The following is a 20,223-nucleotide window of genomic DNA, read 5'->3' on the forward strand; positions in this document are numbered from 1 at the left end:
CTGTTATTTGAGTTTCTTAACTTAGCCTTCACTAGTGCAATAAATCAGGTTTTTGTAGTTAAACAAATAATTAGACTTGTCTGTGAAAATGTAAACAAAGCAATGTAATTCCAGAAGAATTTATTTTTTATTCTCTTTACTTCAGTCCTACTTACAAAAAGTTACTTGGAATTTAAAGCTAATAAGCTGATAAAATGAGTACTAACCAGTGATGGTTCTTCTATGCTAAGTGATGACAGCTGCATTCCGAGTCCTGTTTGGTCTGCTGAAGTAGAAAGGCACTGAGTAATTCCCCAAAACATAATTATAATGCTGATCAAGCTCCCTTCATTTTCCTTGAAGTATACTTATTGTTACTTTCTCCTAAATGTTAAATAAATTCAAAAAAGCAGTGATTATTAAATCCTTTGTCTTTCCAGCTGGTGTTATGCCATACAAATGAACCGTGGCAATCTTTCTCATTGCCTCTTGCAAGCAAAGGCATTGGATATAATGCTAAAGTAACAAAGTCTAAGATCTGTGCATTCTTTGGGGTGATGAGAGAGAAATTCATAGTCAGGTAGAAGCCATGTATTTAATGGGCTTTGATGATCCAAATCTATGCAATGAAATGGCCCACTAAACCTATAGAGTATTTCTTCGGTACTTGCTTTTAACCATAAATGCATACTTCTGTGGTGAATAAAACCATCTTTCAGTAGCACTTCTACCATTTGCAATGTATATTAAAATTTCTATCACAAAAATCGATACTCTAGCCAGAATCTTTGTATCACTTCATTCCATTTTGCAGAGGACAGCTGAAGTAAACTGAGCATTTCCTACACAAGATTTGAACTTAGGTTCAAAGACATTCAATCCCTCCCCTTGCTACCATACTACAACTTTTTCCTTCTTTCTTTTTGTCAGTTGTGGGGCTTGAACTCTGGGCCTGGGCGCTGTTTCTCAGCTCTTCAGCTCAAGGCTAGTGCTTTACCACTTGAGCCACAGGGCCACTTCTGTTTTGGTTTTTTTTTTTCTTGTTTTTTTTTTCTGATGGTTTATTGGAAATAAGACTCTCATAGACTTTCCTGCCCAGGCTGGCTTTGAACTGAGATCCTCAGATCTCAGCCTCTTGAGTAACTAGGATTACAGGGGTGAGCCACCGGCACCTAGCAACATTTTGCTTTTTATATTAAGATACTGTGTTTTAAAGGGGAAATTTTTGTGGATGGAATTTTGCTGTGTTGTATAGGAAGGCCTTGAAGACCTATTGAACGTATCTTCTTGGTGGCTAGAACTATTGGTACATACCATCACATTCAACTGAAGGGGATTATTTGATACAGTTTGACTATTTCTAATTCTCTATAAATTTTCTATTCTTTGGTTTTTTTTAACATTGAGGAATATAAATATAATAAATTCAGATTTGCAATAATAAATTAAGTGGGGGTTGAACTCAGAGATTCATGCTTGAAAGAATTATTTTGGTTTTTAGGAAAGCTCATTTTTTTTCCAGGCCACTTTTGGACCACTATCATTATGCCTCTGCTTTGCCAGTAGCTGATATTACAGGCATGTGCAATAAGTCCCAGCAATTTGAGGATGTTGTAAAATGAGAATCCATAATAGTAATTGGTTTGAACAACACTAAGCACATATTATGGAGAAAAGAGATTTTTATTTTTGATATGTGATTTTGCTTTATTCTTTGTTTTCATATCTAAATATGTTTTTCTAAGCTCTGCTTGGATTGTGTAATGTCTGTTATGGAAATATTAGGACCATCAGAAGCTAAGTCATTCTCTATATTTAACTTTCTGCTCAATTGGGACTGTTTCTTGCTCTATTAATATGATTGTAGATAGACAAAGTTATGTTCAAGGTTTAATGTATGATTTATTTTATTTTATTTTTCTTAGCTTTGGTTCTTTTTGTGATATGGATATTTGTAATAGTGAAGGATCATAGGGTGAAGGAAAAGATTAAATGAAAATTAGGTGAACTATTAGATCTAGGTAGGTATAGATAGATAAATACAGATACTTTAGTCTGATAATAATTATTAGATAATATCTAAATCTTAGAAAATATCAGTAGTATATATAATAATTGTGATGTAAATATATAAGTTTTATATTGAGTGTTTATCTATTGTATCTTATGCTAATATTCAGAACACTGTGAGATTTATATATTTCTGTCTAAATTTCACTGAGACTGTAACTTGGATTAGTGGCTGTTTTGCCAAAGTTCCTACAGCACAGACATGATTTAATGCCACATCTTTCTGTCTTCAAAATCCATGCTTAGAACCTGTGTTGGCTTTCTGTAGATTTAGAAATAATTTAAAGGGGATCAACAGTTATTTTGGCTCATTGTTTTGGAGATGTTAGTCCATAATTACTGGTCCAAATTGCTTCTGGACCTATGATGTTTCAGAGAATCATGATGGGAAGTGTGGGGTGGGACAAAGCAGCACACTTCCTGGAAGGCAACACACAGAGAGAGAACTAGACAGAGAACAGAAGAGAAAGACAAAGAAACAGAGACAATGAGATGGGCACAGAGAAAAACAGAATGAAAGACAGGAAAGAAAGGCAGGAACAACACATGCCCCTTAAGAATATGGCTCCAGGAACCTACTTCCTCCAACTATTCTCCTTCTACCAATAGCCCATTCATCATTCAAGGTCCAATCATCTCCAAAAGCACTGCTTGCTTTGGAGTTCAAGCCTCTGACACATGCCTCTCTTTGTGCATTTTATATGTAACCATAATAAGCCCTGCATTTACTAAGTTGGTTAGTATTATATAGTATTGCTTATGGGGGCAGTGAGTATGTGGTATAATTAGTTGTTGAAATGTCAGGATCCAGGAAGTAGCTAAAATTGTTATGCTCTAATAGACAGTGCTATAATTAGTCAGATTTCATAAGATAAAATGCCAAGATCCATATTTTGCCCCGTTTGATAGTTCTTTTGATGTGTTGTTATGTGATACAATTTCTCCATAGTTTCAGCATCAGATCAAATAAATTTAAGAAGGAAAAAATAGGATTTCCTCTCCTGTAAGTAAGGTTTAAGTTTTAATTAAGTCTTTTCAGCAAACTGGATGGCCTTATTCCCATGTCTCAGGACAGCATAAGGTGAATGAAGCTCCCAAGTTCTGGGCATCATATTAATCTATTTTTCCTAAGTTGACTCTCACCTAGTGAGAGTCAACAAACTACTGTTCCAGGAAAGTGATGCCTTTCTGTTTTATGGAATTATACTGTAGTCATTTGAGGCTTCTGAATAAATTACCATAGGTTGGATTTAAAGAATAGCTATTCAGGGCTGGGGATGTGGCCTAGTGGTAGTGTGTTTGCCTAGTATGCATGAAGCCCTGGGTTCAATTCCTCTGTACCAGATAAATGGAAAATACTAGAAATGGCAATGTGGCTCAAGTGTAAGAGTGCTAACCTTGAGCAAAAGAAGCTCAGAGACAGTACCCAGGGTCTGAATTCAAGCCAGAATACTGGCAAAAAAAGAACAGATACTCATTCAGATAATTTTGGTAGCTCTGCATGTTAGGATCATAGTGCCTGCAGATCTGATGGTTGATGAAGACCTTCTTCTCATTAAATCATCATATATCAGTGAGCAATGGAAGACATTAAGCTCTTAAATCTTTACAAATAGGGACAGGAATTCAATTCATCATGGTGTACTCTACATGACTTAATTTCAGTAGTACTTTTTTACTCACAGGGGATACATTCCACAACATCTCCCAAGGGCTGTGGGAAACCCCGGCTAATATGGACTGTGTAGGCAATACATTTCTTTCTTAAAGAGTCAGTCATTGCTTAATATCATGATGTCTTCTGAGAAATGGCTTGTTAGATCATTCTATCACTGGGTAAATATCATAGGCATACTTACGTTAGATAATATGGATAAGCATTGATATAGCAAATAATCTATGGGCCAATCATTGCATATGCACTCTACCATTAACTTAAAGAATATCCTTATGCAGCAAATGTCCATGTATTCATACATGGTCTAATGATAAAGTCTAATCTTTATATTTGGTACATTAAGAGTTGAACAATGACTCATAATTGGACAAAATAAAATAGCAATATACTAACCAGTTGCTGATGGCTTATACTTGTAATCTTAGCTACTCAATAGACTGAGATCAAGAGGGTAGCAGTTTAAGCAAATCTGAGTAAAAATGTCCCAATGTCTCCATGCCCAAAAAAGAAAAATAAAACAGCAAAAATCCAGGCTAGAAATATATCTCAAGTAGAAGAGCACCAGCCAAGCAAAGAAGCATCAAAACCAAGTTAAATATACATATATATTCATATTCACATATTCTATATTTATAGATACTATACATATATTATACAATTTTTTATTATCATGCACACATATATACACATATATGTATATGTATATACATACATATATATGTAAAGAGAAATAGTAACAAACTTTGTGTGAACATGGTCTTTCTTCTCTTAAGACATGTTGTTGTATAGTACCTTATTGCTCCTCTTGTTATTGATTGGGTTATTTATAAACAAGCCAAGTGAAACTGTCACTGGGGGGAGACAACTGTACTTTCCAAAGTTCTTCCAAACTCATATAATTATATGGGAAGATAAAGCTATCATATATGACTTTTGAGGGGACACATGTTTATTCCTTAACAATTACAGAGTATAGAATTAAAGTACTGCAGAAGCAAGAGGAGCAGGCTTTATCTCCCTGCATGGGTCTTGTAGTATGTTTCTAGATATGTTTTTGTCTTTATACATCATTTTTCCCATGGAATTTGATGTCACAAAGTCTTAGATTCAAATAAGTGGTTCTGTTCCTTAATAGGTTTCTCACTTCTAGAAGACACTATCTGCTCTAAACTTTAGCTATATATTTAGTGAAGCAAAATTAATATGAATAATTATACCATAGGAATATGAGGCTTAAGTTAGAATAATAATTGAAAATTATTTCCATTTCTGATATAATGTTTTACATGTAATAAAATATTGTATGCGTAACTATAAAATATTTGCATTTGTAAATTGCAATACATGTTCTAATGCTGAGTAGAAATTACATTTTTCCCATAATTTATATTTTTCCCATTCTGTATTGGTTACCATTCTTGTGTAAAATAGCAATTCTACTTCTCAAGCTATACTCACTAATACAAATAAAGAAGTTTACCCTGGCAAAAATAAGTGGATCCTACCTCATGTATGGTTTCCTTTCACATTTGTGTGTGCCTAGAAGATTAGCAGCCTGCTTTCTGCACGAAAGGAGCTCAGTCATAGCATGTTGTATAGTGTCATTGATCAGACCTTGGGCTCATACGGAATCGAGGAGATAGCACAATTAGAAAACCTTGGCTCATTCTCCTGGCCTCCATACTATGCTCATATATATCAGCTCATGGAATTCTTACTGCACTTGTCACTCATGACATCCCTGTCACAATTTTAGTACATGACATTGGGGTTGAAGTTTCCCCAGGCACTACAGAAACTTGTTTTCTTTGTGCATGAGATAAGATGAATGATACAAGGGAATTTTTTAAGTAATTCTCAAAAAAAAGCAGTAAGAGATCAGATTTATACAGATGCACAAACTGATTATATCTCAGAAAAAAAGGGGGCTGGAGAAAGCCACAGAAAGATGTGCACATGAAGAGAAGAAAGACACCTGGACAGATTTGGTGGAAGTCTGTTTAGAGAATAATTGAATCAGTTGGTATGATTTTTAGTCACCTCAGAAATTAGTGAATCCTGAAAAATACTTTTCAATTTAGCTAATAATATTACAGGTGAATATCTGTAACTGCCTTGGGCACTCCTGTCACAGCGCAAGTGTGAAAAATCTATAACATCCATCATTCTATGAATTCCATGTGGTCCACGAGGACAAATGGATCATCTGAGTTCTCTCAATGACAAAAATGTGGTCTCTAATACATCAGAGCTCCATCAGAAAGAATGACATCTCCCCATTTGTTAGGAAATGGAAAGACTTGGAAAAAATTATATTAAGTGAAGGAAGCTAGGCCTAAAGAAATATAGGTCCCATGGTTTCCCTTATTTGCAATAACTAGTGTATGTCTGAGACAAACAGAAACTGTCAGACAAATTGATGTTAGGCGAAATGAACCCCAAGATAAGTATTCAAGTGCTTTTTCCTTTCTTGTGATTGTTTCCAACATATTTATAAGATGATTTCTTTGTTGCTTTGTATGTACTTCCCCCAGGGTATAACCCCTGCTCTCACTGTATGTTATGTTGATATAATTTGTGGAGAAGAAGGGAAAAAGCAAACTTTTTAAATAGGGATACAGGTGGACCCATTACAACAATGAGATGTACAAGACTTTATGTCGAAAAACGAACTTTACAACTTTGGCGGAGTGGGGGATGTGGGAGTGGTGATGGTGAGTGTGGGGGTGTGGGGGTGTAAAGGGGAAGGGATGGTATGTGGAAACAAAGGAGGAGGCTACAATGCTTGATAAGAAATATACTCACTATCATGCCCATGTAATTGTAACTCCTCTGTAAGGTATTTCCACAATAATTATTTTAAAAAAGAGATATCCCATAATGGTATTACTTCATTTCTTGTTGTCCTTTCCTTCCCATACAAAGGTCTCTTGAAAAGGATTTTCCCTTTCTTATATTATTGGTTATTGGTTATTATTGGTTATTATTATTAGTTATATTTCCCTGGCATAGTAATATTCCCATTTACCACTGGAGCTATGTCTAAATTCCTTACCATTATACACATGACATATGTAAATATATTCATATTAGAAACTAACCACACAAATACAGGGCTATGATGATCACCCAACATCACATGGAGCCTTCATGGAGCAACCACTGATACAAGTGGGTTAGGAAATATACAGATGGGAAAATTCACATAACACAAGATCATGTAACTGAACTCAGATTGGGAATCAGAAAAGATTTCTCAAAAGAAGTAACACTGGACTGGATTTAAAAATAAGAAAAGTTTATCCAGAGAGACAAAAAATGTCAAGAAAGATGATTATCCCAGATGGATGTAAGCATCAGAAGAAACTGAGCTATGAAATCAGTTATAGACAGTGAAAGAAAAGTTAGTATGGCTGGTACAACTTAGCAGAGTAGTGAAAAGAGGCTGCAATAGAGAGATACACAGTAACTCTGAAAGATAAAATGCATTGAACAGTATATGTAGCTGCCCTATGTAAACTTCTCTAACGTTTGACACAAATTCTCATGCTTTCCTCTACCATCATTTGTTCAGATAAAAATAGAAACTAATTGCAGGCTTGTCTTTGTATGATAGGCATAGTTCCTTCTAACAAACTACTAAAGAAATGTTTTAAAAATTCTGCAGATAACTGGAAGCAAACTAAAATATATCTACAGTACGATTCAGATACCCCATTAGTATGCTTAGACCAAAGAAAACCAATATTCCCCAAACTCCACATCTGTTTGCAGCACAATTCACATTAACTAGGACATGGAATGTCCAACAATGAATAATGAATAATGGGATGAAGATAATATGATATAGACCCACAATGGTAAACTATTCAGCCATAGAAACTCAGGAATAAAGACAAACACATAATGATTTACTTCAAATGTGTGTGACATTTAAAAAGTTGATTTCATAGAATTTGAGTAGACAGTAGTTACTGGAGACTGAAAAAGAACACAGGAATGGAAGCAAGGGAAGTGAATTAGCAAACTGTTACAGTCTGATACCATAAATAAATTCTAGGGTCAGCAGAGCCAGAGGCCTGTAATTAGTAAGCCAGACATGGCGGTACATGCATATAATCCTAGTACTTGGGATGCTGGGAAAAATAGTCCGTGAATTCAAAAGCAATTTGGGCTATGTGGCAAGCTTAAAGCCAACATGGATTTGATAGCAAAATCATGTCTCAAAATACATACATATATGATATTTTATATACTACATCACAGAATAGATATATAAGATCTAGAAGATATCATAACATTTAAGGTGGTTGGTATGCTAATTACCTTGAACTGATTGCTATCCAATGTAGATACAAACATATATATGAACAACTATTTGAAAACCTTTGCCACCATGAAACATCCATAGTAGTTGAGAAGACAGTCACGTAGAAAAATAGACAAACTAAGCACTTACTGTGTTCATAGTCAATTAAATATGGCAAAGTTAATGCTCAGCAACAAATTAAATCTCTGTGATTTTAAATTGACCAATAGTATAGAAATTCAAAATTATTTAAACTCATGTTTAGCCACAGAATTTCTTATATTGGACATCAGGACCCAGAAAATCCTCAATTTTTCCCTGCTAATTGTACTCACTTTTCTAGAGCCTATTGCAGGGCAGATCCTTTCAAACTTCTTATACACTGTGTAGATTAACCATTACTTGGGTGAAAATCTTGAAGGGGTGACACTGATTAAGATATAATATAGTCATAAACTGCTTTGTTTTTTTCCTTATTTTTTAATTTTAATTTTAATTTTTTATTGTGAAAATACTATACAGAGGGGTTACAATTACATGGGCAAGATAATGAGTACATTTCTTATCAAGCATTGTAGCCTCCTCCTTTGTTTCCCCTTCCTATCCCTTCCCATCCTCTCCTGCTCCCTCACCCAATCCTTCCCGCCCCCCCCCCATCAAAATTGTAAAGTTCGTTTTCGACATAACGACTTGTACTTCTCATTGTTGCAATGGGTCCCTTTGTACAATTACTTCAAGTTAATAATTTTTAAAAATACTTGGAGTTCTTATTGCCTAGCTAAAATTGCAGGCATGAAATATCACTTGTAGCTATCAATTGAGATAGGGGAGGGGATCTCATGACATTTTCCCCCCAGCTTGTCTGGAACCACGGCACTCCTTATCTCTACCTCCAAAGCAGCTAGAATTTTAGGCATGAGCTACTGATGCTTTGCACTTGGAAATAAATTAGGGAATCTAAATTGTTCTTCTTTGTATCATTTGTGCTATTCTAATAAAAGAAACACCTCATCTCCACTATTTTATTGTACTATTAATTATATAAATGTGCAAAACAGATGTCATACTATGAATTAATATAGCATACTTTCATATTATGGGTTTCACTAGAATCTTCTAAAATAAGACATATGACTAAAGAGAAATAATATAAGCAAAACTTATACAATATCATTTTGCTGTAAAGTTTTTTATAGAATCGTATTAAATTACAAAGAACACATCTGATTTTAAAAACTTACCAATTTGCCAGTTTGTTTAGTATAAAATCCTGCTTTTTTCAAATATATAAATGCCTCATCTGTTTTTGATGTTAGTAAAAGGTTAATTTAATGGATATCTCAGAGTGCCAAGTACTTTACTTTCCTGAGCTTGTTTCAGAGTTTCATGGTCTCACATCCACATGAGGTTTGCACATTAAAATTTCATGATAGAGTTATTGCTTATGATCCTTTACATTCCACTATAGAATATGATGCATGCATAGATTTAGAAAGCACTGCAATATAATTCAATTACAAGAACAAAACACAAATTGTGTTTTCCTCTGGTTACTGGTTCATTCTTGAACCTCAGACATAGATTTTTTTAATAATTTTATATTTGTTCTTCAATGGTGTATATTTTAAAAACTCACTAAAAACTGCTCTTTCTCAACACCACCCTGGTCCCATTTACTTAAATATTTAATGCCACCAAACACAAGGCAGAGCATGCTATGAGCATGAACTGTACTATAAAACCACACTAATGGGTTTAGATCCCTGGGGTAACCACTCTGGTCTGTATAAAGATAGTAAATGAGAAGAAGTCTCATAAGATGCAGACTTACATAGGCATCTGTACTGCCACATCTGATGACAAGCTTAATCATAGATCTGTGAACTTGATGTGTTTCTTAATCTCTTACATGGATTTGCTGCTCTGTAGTCAAGCTCAAATATTAAGCTTAACATTGTGTGATTCTGCGATATACTCTTTTCCCTACATATTTTAAGTTTTGATAACTTACTGAGACTCGCTAAAAGCTTCCATTACTGGTTTGCCATTATTGGTTACATCTGTCTGCTGAAATTAGGACGGTCTTTTTATATTAGGAGCTAAATGCTGAAGGAAGGCTAGGGCCCTCTACGAGAGGAAATTCAAGCATTTTCTATCAGCATGTATATCCTCCAAGTGGAAAGGAAAGCAATAAAAACAGCAAAAATTATTATCAAGGTATTTTTGCCTTGTAAATAAGGAAATTTTTTCATTGAAAAATCACTCACATGATATTTTAAAGCTAAAGTGATGGCCTTTTTAAAAGCCAGCACAATATTTGTAACAAAAATGTTATATCTCAAAGAAGTTGGAGGCTGATATAAACAAAAATGTTTACCAATGGTATAAAATTGCTTAATTCCTTTGGCCTTTAGTTTTCAGATTTATAAAATGAGAAGCATAGTATTTATGATGAGGTGAATTTGTCATGGTGATTATTTAACTTGATAAGCTAATTATCACAAGATTTGGTTACACAGATTCACTAAATAGTGAATATCATCTTGAAAATAAAAAGTTCATGCCGAGGGCTGGGAAGGTGGCTCAGTGGTAGAGCACTTGCCTTGCATGCATGAGGCCTTGGGTTCGATTTCTCAGTACCACATAAGCAGAAAAAAAAGCCGGAAGTGGCGCTGTGGCTCAAATGGTAGAGCACTAGCCTTGAGCTGAAGAGCTGAGGGACAGTGCCCAGGCCCAGAGTTCAGGCCCACAACCGGACCCCTCCTACCCACCCCCCCCCAAAAAAAAGTTAATGCCTAATACCTGTGGCCCATGTCCATAATCCTAGATACTCAGGAGGCTGTGATTGGGAGGATTATGGTTTGAAGGCAGAATAGGCAGAAAGTTTGCTAGAAGGTATCTCCTAAATAATCAGCAAAACTGGGCTGGAAACATGATTCAAGGTGACAGAACCCTACTAAGTTCTAGGCCCTAAATTCAAACTTAGATATCACAAACCTAGATATCACTAGATCGGTCTAGAATTTTTATTAACTCAATAATCTCATATAGAATGCAGTAAGTTACCTTTAAAACAACTCCTTACTGTGTATTCTAATGAGCCCTCAAAACTCATGGGTGGTATTTCTTGATACACTATATTCAGTATTGAGAAGTGAGTAAATATTAAGCTCAAGCAAATTTTATTGTTTTTTTTCATTTATCAATTTTCATTTTGCCTTAGATTGGATATATAGAGATACATACACACACACACACACACACACACACACACACACACACACACACACACACACACACACACACACACACACACACACACACACATTTTCCATGGCTTTCTGGACCATCTTTATTAGCTCGAAACTCCCATCTATCTTATGGATCAAGCTCCTTACACTCTTCATGCTGCATTAAAAGTAGCTCCCTTGAGTCAGGCACTGGGGGCTCATGCCTGTAATGTTGGATACGCAGGATGCTGAGATCTGAAGAGCACAGTTCTAAGCCTGTCCAGGCACAAAAGTCCATCACATTCTGATCTCGAATAAACTACCCAGGAAAAGCCAGAAGAGGCTATGTGACTCATGTGGGAGAGGGCTAGCCCTTTGTGTTCTAGACACAAAGAGGATTAAGGACAGCCACGGGACTGGCAAAAAAAAAAAAAGTAGCTCCCTTCCTACCATGAGTTCCCCCATCTCTGAAATTTTTTATTTCATTTTTTTCCTAATTACAATCTGCTCAATTGTGATTGTGAGGATGATGATGAAGATGACGATTAAATGGAGGAGCAGAAGGAGGAGAGTTGTTAATGATACCGACACTCTCTTGATGCTCTCAGGTTGGTTGTGGGATATCCAGCCATAACACAGTGTAGAGAAAGACAGTGTCTAGGTAATGAATTCCTCCTTGAAGTCAGTACAGAGTAACTCTAGGGCAGAGTTAAAAGGAGTGTTCAAAGTAGAAACAATCTCCTTTCTCTCTCTGTCTCTGTCTCTGTCTCTCTTTCTCTCTCTCTCTCTCTCTCACACACACACACATACACAATAGGGGGGTGACAGAGCTGAGGTTAAATTAGATAGAAATCAGCACCAAAAGAAACTGTGTCAAAGAAGGGATAGCTTGCCAAGGTGGCCCAACTCTTTTACCTTAGATACTTGGAGGCAGAAGTCAAGGCATCAAAGTTGAATACAGCCCAGACATAAAAATGTGTGACCCACCACCTCAATAAATGGCTGAGTGGTATGGTACTCACCTATCATCCCACCAAGAGAGGAAACATAGTCCATCAGCAATTTAGGGAACATAAGCAGAAGGATTGCAACTAAGGTAGCATGAGCAAAAAATGAGACCCTACTTTGAAAGTAACCAATACAAAAAAGGAGGTACACTGGCTGGCATCAGTGACTCCTAGCTACACCAGAGGATGAGCTCTAGTGATTGTGGTTGAAAGCCAACTGGACGGGAAAGTCTATGAGACGCTTATCTCAAATTATCACCAAAAAGCTAAAAGTGGAGCTTTGGCTCAAGTGTTAAACTGCTATACCTGAACAAAAAAAACCCAGGGACAGTATCCAGACCCTGAGCTCAAGCCCTAGGACCTGCACGAAAAGGACACACCCACACAGAGTTGTAATATTGCTGGTTTTGGTAGGTCCTCTATAAGAACAACTTTCTGAGAAGCTTTCTTTGTAACTCTATTCAAATTAAACTTTTATTTCATCCTCAGTTCCAAAATAACTGGCAGAAATTTTGTATAAGTAATCTAGATTTATGTATTTGTGTCCTATAATTAATCTATTTCATGTGGTATTTTTCCTCCCCAAGTAATTTATAAACTACTCACCCAAAGAAATAATTAGTTCTTTTTCCGTTTCATTTGCCATCCATTTATTTCACACATGTTGTTCAGTACTAAGCTAGATTCTTTCCACTCTCTATTGCATCTTCATGCCCACAAAAAGCTGGCCTCAGTGCTCAGTAGACATGCAGGAAATGTTGATCGACTGAATTGCATCCTATAATGTGACCATGATTACTAAAGTTTGCAGGTATATTGTCCTAATTTCAAAATGCCTTTTTTCCATTTTAGATCACCCCAGGTAGCTGTCTTACAAGATCAATCTATTGATTCTCACTGTGTGAGGTGAAGACGAAACCATCAAATCAGGTATGGCTTTTAATATAAAAAATTATCCACTCAAAATTAAATATATACAATGTCCTACAAACCAAAACTTTGAAATAGATATACAATAGAACTTGAGGCAATCGATATTTGGAAATTACTAGAAAACAACTTTTTTAAAAAAAATTCATCTTCTTTTTTTTTCTAATACAGTATCTCTTTTGTAGAAAAAGAAACTATTTATACAAGTACATGTTAAGTCTTCTACATTGTAATTTACTCCACCTAATAATTACCCTATCAACACATATTCTGTGGAAATGTCTTTAGTCACAGTCCCTCTAATGTAATCTGAGTGTTCATTGTTCTTCTGTTTGATATGCTCAGGGAGCTCACAGCATCCTCTTACCCTAATCAGTATTTGAATACACTGCCTGCTGACATGAAAGTATGATTAGTAGGACAGATGTTTCCCTTGAATGCAAAAAATGCAGGGGTTAAAACTCTAAGTAAACCAAATGATCCAGTCTTTGCATGTGTTTGTTTTGTGTTGGTATGTGTGTGTGTACACACACACACACACACACACACACACACACATATCTATATATGTGTGTGTATGTTTATCTGTGTACATATATATATATATATATATATGTATATATACATACACACATAAAATTAGGGAAAATCTGTGACCTGCAAAATGGATGACATTTGGAAATAGCTGAGCTATCTATTCTGGAGAATGGATAACTATTGTATTTTGGTATAATGAACTATTGTTTGCCTTTTGTGAATAAGCAGTTTGATGAATGGACTGAGAATCAAGAGAAAAAGGAAACCAAGTAATCAGAATTTCATACCTAATAAATTATATAGGATGTATAAGTGCTACAAATATATTATCATGATTTATTGGTTTATTATTATTATTATATGTTTCTCTACTGTTGTCAGAAAATACTTCAAATATCACTATATAAGATTTTGATGATGCAATACTAAGCTTGTATAATAGCTGATTTTTCCCAAATTGTTTATATTTATGTACTGTTCCTTCGGATTCAGACTTGGGGATTTTCAATATTATGAGATTTTTGAGGAAATACCTTAAAATATAAATGTATGTGGTAATGAATTTGCATTCATTTTGCATTTAAGAAAGAAACTGAGGCCAAAAGATCACACTTCCCACCTCCAGTTTTTTATGAAAAGCACATTGTAATTCATGCTTCTATTCAAGTAAATGTTGTGAATATCTCTCATCTGCTTTCACAAACTCTTGCTAAGAATAGGTTGAGAACAAAGCTGCATGATAAGGATGATTAATGCAATGCAGGTTGTGGCAGGTTCCTTTTTAGGAAAGCTCCAAGAAACAACATTGGTCAATGTTAAAATCTCGATGAAGGATTCTGGTACTATCATGAGTTATCATCAAGAGTAATGACATGATTTTCTGAGGGCCACATTTTACATTGACAGGCTGTGTTTACAAGGGCTCTTTATGTTTTGTCTGAATGCTCAACCAGTTATCAGAAAAAAGAACAATGTCTTGGGTTGAAATTTGCTACACTACTCACCTGTTCATAGTTGGTGGAAAATCACTAAATACGTGCTCTTAGATTATGAGGCTCTTACTGTAAAAATCTCCCATTAAAGATTTATTCATGTATAACTGGGAAATTTAAAAGGACATGTCTTTGGCATTGACACTTATGATGAACTAATCATCAGTCCTCCTAGTCAAAAAGGTGTCCTTAGAGTGGGATCCTGAGTTCCGTGCTCCATTTTGCACTTCATTTTGTAGCCCCACTCTGGCAGAGTAGTTAAGGGTTCTGAGCATAGTAACTTATTTTGTATATGATTTTGTTCATATTAGTTTTATTAAATTAGACAGGCTTTCAGTCAAAGGGATAGAAAATAAAAAGAGAGTGGTGAAGGAGGAAAGGGAGAGAACAAGAAAGAGTGAGATGGGGAAGGGAGAAAAAACATCTCATGATGCCTTCATCATTCTGGATAACCCATTTAATCTAATTTCATACTTAAGCCATTTGTTTCAGGAAGATTAAGTTCTCTGTTGCAGGGATCTAATATCTTTGTTCTTCATTTTATAATTCTGTTTTGTTTTTAGGTAAATATCTAGACAAATGTTTCTGTTATATCTAATAACTGTCAGAGCACATAAATCTCTTTATAGGATAAACAAAGCACAAGTTACAAATAACTTTGCATCAGTCCTTACACCCTGTATTTACCTGATAAATCAGTCAAACTTTTCTTTCTACAGTTTTTTAATTTTCAGACTGAGAATAATTACCTTAAAGGGTTTTTCTAAGTACTGAACTAGAAAGGACATTTAAGCTCTTATTCTATGGGGTCAAATAAAGCAAGTATTCAAAAGGGTTAGCTATATAATGAATTGTTTCCATTATTAAAGAGAAAAGATACCACGGGATGTAAAAATGACTTACTTTCAATATCCGGAATAGAGAAATCCTAATGCTAAAAGTAAACTGAACATGACTTGAAGTTTGTAATGTCTCAGGTTTTTATCATTGTTGATTATCATTATAAACACACAATGTTCCATAGAAGTCTGCAAAGATTGACTCCAGATACCATCAAGCACAAAGAACTTCTTTATAGGCTAGTCTTTTATCATTTGTTTTCATTTAGTTTGACTTCTTAGATGGAACTACAAGTCATACCAAAAGATCCAATCTTCTTGAATAGTAGCTATTATAATTCCTGTCCTCATCTACTAGGACCATCTGGTGTTTCATTTGAATGATCACAAAATGGTTGGAGAAAAAAGTCACAGTTTAAAAAGCATGTACCCATATTGATCCCTATATCAATTCTTTCTTTTCTTTTCTTTCTTTTTTTGCCAGACATTGGGCTTGAGCTCAGGGTAGGGCCTACACACTGTCCTTGAGTTTATTTTGCTCATGACTAACACTCTACCACTTGAGCCACAGCATAGCACCTCTTCCTGCTTTTTCCTGATTATGTGGTACTGAGGAATCACACCCAAGTCTTCGTGCATGCTAGGCAAGCACTCTAACACTAAGCCACATTCCTAGCTCTGATCCTTATATCTTAAGACAGAAGGGATTGGAAGCTTAGGAGAAAGAATTGAGGAGCCCAAGTTTACATATTGAGAGGGGGAAGATAGCCTACTTATGGGAGTTTCCATCTACTGGACTGTGTGCACTTTTCTGTACTATACATTAGCTATGACCTTGGAACCTTCCCCTATGATGTATGTTCTTCCCCTTTTGCCAATGATTATTTAGGGTGGTTGCATCTGAATGACAGCAATGGTTTAGAAAATATAGTCTCCAACTGGCAGCATCAGCATCATGTGTTAAGGATCCAAATTCTCAGGTCTTCCAAGATGTATTGAATCATAAGTGATGGTAGAGTCTAGCAACTTACAATTTGGCAAGATCTGTGGAAAATTTATGATGCTAGCTGAAGGTTTAAAACTATAATTGGCAAAAAGCTCCCCACATAAAAATCATTTTAATTACTTCACTAGTCTATCAATGGGTAAAACCCACTGTGCAGATATATAACATTCATAAGGAAACTGATAAGAGATAATGAAACCAATATTTGCAGATCATTCTACCATATATCAAATGTTCTTTAATGTCTATTAGTTTCCTGTTTAATTCTATAACATCTGAACCATACTTTATTATCACAACTTTACTAATAGGAAAATTAAAAATTCAATCAAGACTGGTTAAGCTACACGTACAACATGATAGAACTTGGAAACAATAGACCAAGGATTGGAACTAAATGAATTTTCTGCAGTCTTAATTCTTTCTACTATTTATTGATATCTGCTGAGATTTTATACAAATAGTAGACACTTGATATCTGTGAGCATATGTTTGCTACTCATAATGCAAAATTCAAACAAATAATCACACATAGGACAGACTGAAAGAATTTTCCCATCAACACAGCTGTATAATGCATTTATGGGAACTATAATTTTTGTTTTGGAATATTTTTCATTTTTATTTATTATTTTTGTTCATACTCGGTCAAAACTACATGTAAAAAATCTGCAAATAAGGCTGGTTTACTACAATTGAAATGCCTACAATATCCACAATATATTGTCCTTTTAGATTTCTTTCGTCCTGTATGGTTGGTTAAGAATGATCAGCTAAGCAAAGAATCATAATAGCTCAACAGCTATGTACATATGACCACATAAAATTATGCTAATCAAAATGAACTCCAAGATATGGAAACGTATTTGTTGTTATTGCTTGTAATATACTATGTGAAGGTATTTCTTTTTTCTGTAGTTTTTACCCCCTTTGGTTTATACCTTGCTGTCACTGTTATTGATATTGGCACTATCTGTCTTATATATATGTTTATCTGATTTGGAGAAGGGAAGGAGATCAACAAAATGGTGAGACATAGGACAAAGGGTGAACCAATGCAACAGCAATACCCACAAGACACTATGTTGGAAATGAACTTTACAACTTGGGGGGTCAGTTGGAGGGAAGAAAAGTGGGAGAAAAATGAGGGAGAGGAATGTTTGAAAAGAAATGTATTTATTATCTTATGTGTATAACCTTAACTCCTCTGTACATCACCTTTACAATAAAATTTAAAACAAAAATGACCAGCTAATATGTATACACAAATATTTTTAAGTTTCTTGATTTTTTTTATTTTGTTATTATTTTGTCCTTAAAAATACAGTTCTAGTGTGTCTTATGGAGGGATATTTGAAACATTTCTGAAAAAAGAAAGAGTCATCACTTTAGATATTATGTAAATAAAACTATGTAAGTATTATGTAAATGTAATTATATATGGGAGTAATTACAGAAATATGCACTGCAAACTTTTAAGCTATAATATGGGGAATTATAGGAGAGACTAATTATATACCATCTTCCCTAAATCTCAGCATCTAGAAAGAAGTTCGTCCATTTTTATGTTTGCAAAATACATTAAATTTTTACTATGTTCTGCAGAGGGTTGGGGAAAGGGTGGTGTGTGTAGGGAAATGCAGGATGAGGAGATTGTGCAATTGGAAGGTGCTACCATAAATGAAGTACTTCCATTTCTAGAGCTATTGTGTCTGCACAGCAAGGATAGGCTAGGTTAGAGACTGGATTCCAGTAGACAGGAAAGGTAGATTTCCCTTTACCCAGTCCAGATTCCAGATATTTCTTATAAGAATATCAATCATAGTTCTAGTACTTGGACTATTGAACTTTAGTGGATAGGTAGTAAAAGTGGTTCCCAGAAAAATAATAATTAAAATAAAAGAGATTAAATATACAGAATTTAACAGAGAAGTAGCTACATGGTTATCTCTGGAGAAGGTATATCAATTATTTTTTCTGGAGGGTGATTTTTGTATCCATATATAGAAGGAGGAAAGAATAACAAGACTATATTTGAGAGCCAAGCAAAATAAAATTCTGGTACTCTTATTGTAGACAACAAAACATGTAAAATTATCACTGTTAATTATTTAATTCTTCTTAAAGTTTATATTAGTATAAATTAATTACACAAAGTGATTCCATGTGATATTAACATATATACATCCATATAATGTATTTTAATTCATCTTTTCTATGAAACACTTTATGATTCCTTTTCCCTTCCCCTCTCCATTTTAACAGTTGTTAGTGTGTTCCATTATATCTTCATACATATATACATAGATGATAGATAGCTAAGAAGATAATAGGTAGAAAGATGGATAGGTAATAGAGAATTGTTGCACAGAGAAGTAGATGGAGGGAGGTATAGAGATAAAGATAACAGATATAATATATTTGAATCATATTCGTGCCCTATCATTCTCTCATCCTTCCCACTCCTGCTAGGTCTTTCTCAACACAGACCCCGCCATTTTTACAATCATATCTTCTTATCATCATTATTAAGTCTAGATTACACCTATAAGAAAAAACGTTACCTTGGAGTTCATTTCACCTAACATCAACTTATCTAACCATTTTTGCTTGTTTCAGACATATACTAGTTATTGCAAATAAGGGAACCCATGGGACCTATGTTTCTTTGGTTTGGCTAACTTCACTTAATATAATTTTTTCCAAGTCTTTCCATTTCCTAACAAATGGGGCAATGCCATTCTTTCTAATGGAGGCATAGAATTCCATTGTGTATATATACCACATTTTCTTGATCCATTCATGTACTGAGGGGCATCTGGGTTGGATCCATATCTTAGCTATGGGAAATAATGCTGCAATAAACATAGTTGTGCTGGTAGCTTTAGTATGGTCTTGTTTGTGATCATTTGGGTAAATGCCCCAAAATGGAATTGCTGGGTCATAGGGGAGCTCTATGTGGAGTCTTTTGAGGAACCTCCATACTGCTTTCCTAAGTGGTTGAACAAGTTTACACTCCCAACAACGCAGTAAGGTTCCCTTCTGTCCACATCCCCTCCAGAATTTGTTATTAGAGTTCTTGATTATATCCATTCTAAATGGGGTATTTCTTTCATGCGATTGTTTCTAACACATTTATAAGATGATTTCTTTGTTGCTTTGTATGTCCCTCCCCCCCCCCATGATATAACCCTGTTTTCACTGTATTTGATGTTGGTATACTTTGTGGAGGGGAAGGGAAAAAACAAATCGTTTAAATAGGGATACAGGTGGACCCATTGCAACAATGAGATGTAGAAGACCGTGATGTCAAAAAACGAACTTTACAACTTTGGCTGGGGGGTTAGGGGGTGGGGAAGGGAGAAGTGGGGTGAGGGGGTGGGAAGATGGGAAGGGATGGGAAGGGAAGCACAAAGCAGGAGGCTACACTGCTTGATAAGAAATGTACTCATTACCTTGCTCATGTAATTGTAACCCCTCTGTACGTATTTTCACAATAAAAAAATAAAAAAAGAAAGACAACGTATTTGTGAAAATACCGTACCGAGGGGTTACAATTATATGGGCAAGGTAATGAGTACATTTCTTATCAAGCATTGTTGCCTCCGCCTTTGTTTCCCCTTCCCATCCCTTCCCATACCCCCAC

The 20,223-nt window shown here is 35.2% G+C and overlaps 1 long non-coding RNA gene across 1 annotated transcript in view; it reads left to right on the forward strand.

Moving 5' to 3' along the window:
* Positions 1–20,223, forward strand: part of LOC138836158 (uncharacterized) — a 1,179,723-nt gene that overhangs the window by 341,115 nt on the left and 818,385 nt on the right. Inside the window, exon 2 of the long non-coding RNA XR_011374920.1 lies at positions 13,126–13,203. This is a non-coding gene — a long non-coding RNA (uncharacterized lncRNA). The remainder of the gene's footprint in view (positions 1–13,125; positions 13,204–20,223) is intronic.

This window comes from Dipodomys merriami, unplaced genomic scaffold (genome assembly GCF_024711535.1).
Source record: "Dipodomys merriami isolate MVZ:Mamm:240054 unplaced genomic scaffold, mDipMer1.0.p SCAF_25, whole genome shotgun sequence".
In the NCBI taxonomy this organism is placed as follows: Eukaryota; Metazoa; Chordata; class Mammalia; order Rodentia; family Heteromyidae; genus Dipodomys; species Dipodomys merriami.